Source organism: Schistocerca serialis, chromosome 2, assembly GCF_023864345.2.
Source record: "Schistocerca serialis cubense isolate TAMUIC-IGC-003099 chromosome 2, iqSchSeri2.2, whole genome shotgun sequence".
Classification (NCBI taxonomy): domain Eukaryota; kingdom Metazoa; phylum Arthropoda; class Insecta; order Orthoptera; family Acrididae; genus Schistocerca; species Schistocerca serialis.
In genome coordinates this window covers 276,214,566-276,220,565 of record NC_064639.1, presented here as the reverse complement: position 1 = coordinate 276,220,565, position 6,000 = coordinate 276,214,566, and the positions used below count along the sequence as shown (strand labels likewise).

Here is a 6,000-nt window from a genome sequence, read left to right as displayed (position 1 = left end):
AAAATCGTAGAATCGTTTAAATACAAGAGAGTATTCCCTGAGTTACATCTGAAGCACAAAAGGGTTCCACAATCGTATTACAAACCGCTACGTCACGTTCATTTACATAGATACACTGATGGCATTGAAGTCAGTAATCAGGCGCCTGAGGGACACCTATCATTACAGAGGAAACCGAGAAACTGAGAAATACAGCCGAGTACAGTTTAGCAGCGGTAGCAGGCCCGCAGAGCCGGCGGCTACGTGTGCGGCGTCATCAAATTTTAACTGAGCAGCAGTCGGTTGTGCGGGTGAAAAAGTCGGAACGCCAGCTGGGGTCGCGTGAGGTCGTACAGAACAAAAGAGCCGTCAGCGGGACACGACCGAGCCCTTTGACCTAAGGCGGAGTAGTGCCATTGTTGTGGGGTAGCGTAGCCTTGACAACGGAGAAGGTACGGCCCACCGCCCGGGGCGCGGGAATCCCTAGCCGACAGTCCAGCATCGGTCGCCTCAGCCGTAGGTCACGCTGGGGCTGTGTGTGGACAAGGTGGAGGCGCTTCCCGACTACAGGTACCACTCGGCCTCCTCCACTGCTAGTTCAGTTTTGACTTTCCCAAACTGGAGCAAGCGCTGTATTTTGAAAAATACTTTTTTATTCACAACTAGCTGAGTACTTGGTGTTGGCCGGGTATGTATTAATTCCGATCGTCTATTAGTTCATCTACTCCCCCCCCCCCCCAAACACCCACCCTCTCCCACTATCGGTCCATCTCCATCACCGTGTCCACCTCCTTCTCCCCCTGTCTCTGTTCATCTTCTCCTCTTTTATTTCCATTAATGCTAATTCACAATTCACTGTCATTAAACTTTGAAAAGACTACCTATATGCAGTTCAGAACCTGTAAGAGATTTCCTTTCAGCCCTTGTGTATAACATGAAAACACGCAGATGGAGTAGGTCGACAGTGTTAAATTTCTGGGATTACAACTTGATAATAAATTCAGCTGGGAAGAGTATACCACAGAATTGCTGCAGCGCCATAAACAAGGCTCTATTTGCAATGCGAATGAATTCAGATGTAGGAGACGTAGACATAAAAAATCTTGCATAGTTTGCTTATTTTCATTCTACAACGTCATATGGTGTCATACTTTGAGGTAATTCGTCAAATGCAGCAAACGTTTTAGAGAGTAAAAGCGTGTAGTAAGACTCATTTGTTGTATAAATTCAAGAACATCATGCAGAAACCTGTTCAAGTAACTGGGTATTCTAACCACCGCTTCTCAGTACATTTATTCCTTAATGAAATTTGTTGCAATACTAGTAATAAGGACAATCTGCATAAAGACCAAAAATAACTTACCTTGGTCCAAAAAAGGGGTCAGTATTCTGGAAAACCGGTTTTCAATAAATTGCCAGAACCCGTTAAAAAATTTGGTTTCAGATAAAGACTTTTTCGTAGGCAACTTCTTCTACTCTATTGATGAATATCTTAAAAGGGGTGTTAGACCAACTTGAGTAAAAATGTCTGTTAGATTTCAGTCTTGACAGCACTCGATCACAACAACCAAAAATAGATATTTTGGGTATGATAAATTTATTAAAAGCACATATCTGTGTTTATTCTGACAGTGTATTAATGCGGTAGATATTAGCAGTTCCAGTTTACTGTAATATATTCACATACTTTGACAATGTCCTGATAAATAATCAAGAATGTGAGTATTATATTTAAAAGTCCTATTTTGTGTTATACTTTCTTATATGTTCCACACTCACGAGAATCATCTCATTTTTTGGGTCTATGGAACGAAAACTGAATCTAATCTAATCTCCTCCTCTTCTCTCACCCGGTCCATCTCCTCCTCTTCCCCTTTTCAGTCCATTTCCTCCTCATACTCCGTCTGTCCATCTCCCCCTTTCCTATCTTTCTCCCTATCTCCTCCCGCTGTCTCTGTCCATCTCCTCCTCTATTTCCTCCTCACACTCCGTCTGTTCATCTCCTCCTCCTCTATCTTTCTCCCTATCTCCTCCCTCTGTTTCTATCTCTTCCTCTTTCCTTTCTATGTCCATCTCTTCCTCTCCCCTCTCTCTCTGTCCATTTTCTCCTCTGTCTCTGTCCTTTTCCTCATCCTCCTCCTATCTGTACCTCTCTCTCCCTTTTCCCACGCTGTCTCTTCGTCCTCCTTTCTCTCTCCACGTTGTCACGCTCACCCCAATGGAGACTGGTGTTCCTTACCCCAATAGTACCTCTTTCCATATAGTAATTAATATGAGCACCAAATTTGACTGAAACCGTTCCAGGGGTTTGGGATGAGCTTCTTACCCATGGTTTTGCTCGCATACTCCCATGCCAAATATATTTCAACCATACTGCAGCGACGTGGTGTTAAGAAGTACAATGCAATATTACTTCGGATACACATGCATGTCGGAAGGAACATTTCGTCGTACTTCTGAGCAACACAGACACTGCAATACCGTATTTATCCACCGAAACCGGGCAAGTGACTTTCAATTAAAACGTCTCCCCTATACAGGAATATACATAATGGATGTACTAGTGCAAGCTGTAGACACATGGTTGACGGCATGTATAAGTTTGGGTTTGGCCGTGAAGCGTGCTCGGATAGCCTAACGAGCACTCGGGAAATACGTGTGCGAATCCTTGCCCGGCAAAAATTTCCATTGTCGTCATTCCATTACACAGTTGAAGGTTGTTCGTATTTTCAACTGCGAACACATTTCTTGTAAAAATATTTCGGCATATTTCACTTGTGCTTGTACATATTTCACTTGTATATCTAGCGAATTTCGCCCTGCAGTTCCTTTTTGACTCAGCTCGATGTTTGATGCCATATCTCCTGAACTATAGGCAGTAAAATGACATAATTTTGCAAGTACATCCAGTACATGTAAATATTGTCTGCGGAATGTAATGAAGTAAGTAGGAAAGAAGTAAAAAATTAAAACGTCTAGTATGGTGCAGTAGTTTTTCACGTATCTCAGTATTTTAGGTCGTATCTCTGAAGTACGCGTCGTACAGTGGTATATTTATGTAGGTATATTCAGCAGAATACGTGGATAGTGCCTGCCTAATTTGTTGCGAATAGAGCTAGTATCAATGCAATGAAGCAATAAAGTTTTTCCTGCGTCCAGTGTTTATGACTCCATATCTCCTGAGCTAAGTGTCCTACACTGATGTAATTCTTCTGGTACATTAGTGGTATATGTGACTACTGTCTGCAAAATGTGTCACAAATACTGTTAGCAGTAAAGAAGTAATAAAATAAAATGTATTGCTTCATGTGGCAGTTTTATTACACGAACATCGAAAATGTAGTAAACGATGAGTTTTCCTGCTTTCATTATTTTGTGGGAGTCGTCAGCGAGAAAAGTTTCGCAGAAGTTTGAAATTATTTGTGAAGTTTGTTGCAAGTCTAAGTGCTCTCATTCTAAAATGCTGGATGACTACGATATAGGTATTCTCATGTCGTACACTACACTGCTTTTTCATCCTCAACTCTTTGATAGGTTAGTTGTTCTTAACCCCACAGGGAGTCTTTCGTGACAGTAAATGTTATGACGTTTACCAAGTTTCGTTGAAATCGATCATATGGTTTGGAAGATGTGTAACAATTACACCTATTTTTATAATTTTCGTGGATTCCCTTGGTCGCAATGTGGTGGATTTATGACACAAACAGTTTCCATTGTAACGACTTGAAATCAACCAAACTCATTTTAGCTGGCCAGGATGGGCGCCAGATGACTTGTGTTACTTTTGTATCAGTATACTGGTTCTAATGATAACTCATCGACTCGTTGGAGACTAAATCAACCAAGCTGATTTTTTAAAGCGACCACGACGGTCGCCAGAAGACAACTCGCGTACTTTCGTAGCAAGATATTAGTACTAATGATGACTCATTACAGTCGAAATCAAGCAAGTTGATTTTCTTAAGTGGCCATGATGGGAACCAAATGACAACAGGTGGTACTACCGTCACAAAATACTGGTCCTGATGACGACTCGTTGAAGTCGAAACCAGTTAACTGTCACAAATCCACCAAATTACGATGAAGACAGCTGTGAAATAAAAATTATTCAAATACGTTTTCTAACCCATTTTTCCAACAATTGTGGTGTTAGTCTTCCATGCTCTGCGCTCATAATCACCCTAGTGCGGATGTTTGCTTTTGTATTGACTCGGCTATACGTCTCCCAAATTCTCAGTCTGTGAGATTAAAAAAATATTAAAAGATATTCGATGATAGGCGAGACAGGGAGAGCCCTAAGGAAATCCTACTCGAAAACTTGTCACCAAGCATTCTCAAAATCGCGGATGTGCTGTTCTAAGCAGGTTGGCCCCGTACTGTAATCACGGTGTTGATCACCAGCGCGACGCTAGAGATGTTAAGGCGTTTATGGAGGTCACTTACCCTGTCTCTCCTACTTCCCTTTTCAATTATTACATTTTAATTTGGTTTGAAGTAATTCCCCATTTCTTTTTGAATCTATACATCCACAACACCCAACAGTTTCGATAATTTGTTAAGGTGCTAAAAATTGTGTGTTGCTACAAGTTTCTGATTCTAGTTCTTTTATGCCAAGGTTGCTGCAGAATTTCTACATATGTCTCATTAACCAGTCCCTCATTTCGGGGGGGGGGGGGGTCATTTGGCCTTCGTACACGCCTATTCTTTCTAGTATCTCCAGCTTCGGTGCTTCATCTATCCACTGTATTTCCTACACGCTTAGTTAGTATTATATTTCAAATTTATCAGCCTCCTTCTACATCAGTTTTTCCTTTGCTCCAGCCTCTCTTCCCATTCAGAGCTTTACTCCAGAAGAGCCTACCATTACAGCAAAAACATAGCATCTTAATTATTACATAGAAAACAACGTTCTTCTATGTAATTCCTGTTAAGCCACTACATATTGAGGCAAATGTCGGTTAACGTGACACAGCGCAGTGTGTTACAAGGAAAACAAAGAGCAGAACTGTAAAAATGGTTAATGTCATTCATACCAATGCTAGGAACCATACATATTCGGGCGTTATCCATATTTCTACTACAGCGTCTTCGTGCCCAGCTGCTTTGTTTATTCATCCGACTCTCTGCATGTATCAGGATCAGTTGAATTCACTCATATTTCACGATCACTTTCGCCTGGTATTGATTTTTCTGACCATTTTACATTTGTAGCTTAATTTAAGGGACAGTCAAATGAAAACGACAGAGATGGAAAAAAGTAAGTGGTTCACTATTTCAAAAGTAGTCGCTACAGCTGTTAATAGATTTACCCCACTATGAGAGAAGATGCACAATGCTTCCATGCAAAAATAGTTGAGGTTGCCTACGGAACCATGATTGTACCCAGGCGTGCACCTCTTCGTCTGAAACAAAGCGACGCCCAATAATGTCTTTCCTCAGGATAGATATAGAAACCGCATGAAGGGAGATCGGAACTGTACTCGTATGTAGGATGGGTAAGGGCTTCCCAGCGAAACTTCTGCAGCGTGCTGGAAACAGCCTTGGCAACGTGTGGGCGTCCATTTGGTTGGCAGAATGTTTCGAGTACGCAGCAGAAGTTTTTCTGGGGAGTCCTTACCCATCCTGCACACGAGTACAGTCCCGATCTCCCTTCATGTCATTTCCATATTTCTGTTGCACTGAAGAAAGATTGGTGGCCGTAGATTTGCGTCGGACGAAGAGGTGCACGCCTGGATACAATCATGGTTCCCTAGGCAACCTCAAATATTTTTCCGCCAGGTATTGTCCGTCTTGTCTCACAGTGGGCTAAATCTATTAACAGTTACTGCGATTAATTTTGAAATAATGAAGTTTACTAACCTTTTTCCATCTGTCTTGTTTTCATTTGACGGCCCCTCATGCATTTTGAACGATGTTCCTTCAGCAGATTTCAATGTTATGCTAGTTTCACACACCGGTATTTGCTACAGATTAATCTAGCTTCTGTTCTGTATTTCACTACACACTCAACGAAATAAAGAA

General features: G+C 41.7%; 1 protein-coding gene across 1 annotated transcript in view; it reads left to right on the top strand.

The window, feature by feature from the left end:
* The first annotated feature begins 476 nt into the window (after nt 1-476).
* Nucleotides 477-6,000, top strand: part of LOC126455520 (glutathione S-transferase D7-like) — a 74,926-nt gene continuing 69,402 nt past the window's right edge. The window contains exon 1 of the mRNA XM_050091271.1: nt 477-549. The gene's annotated coding sequence lies outside the window, so the exon portion shown is untranslated. The remainder of the gene's footprint in view (nt 550-6,000) is intronic.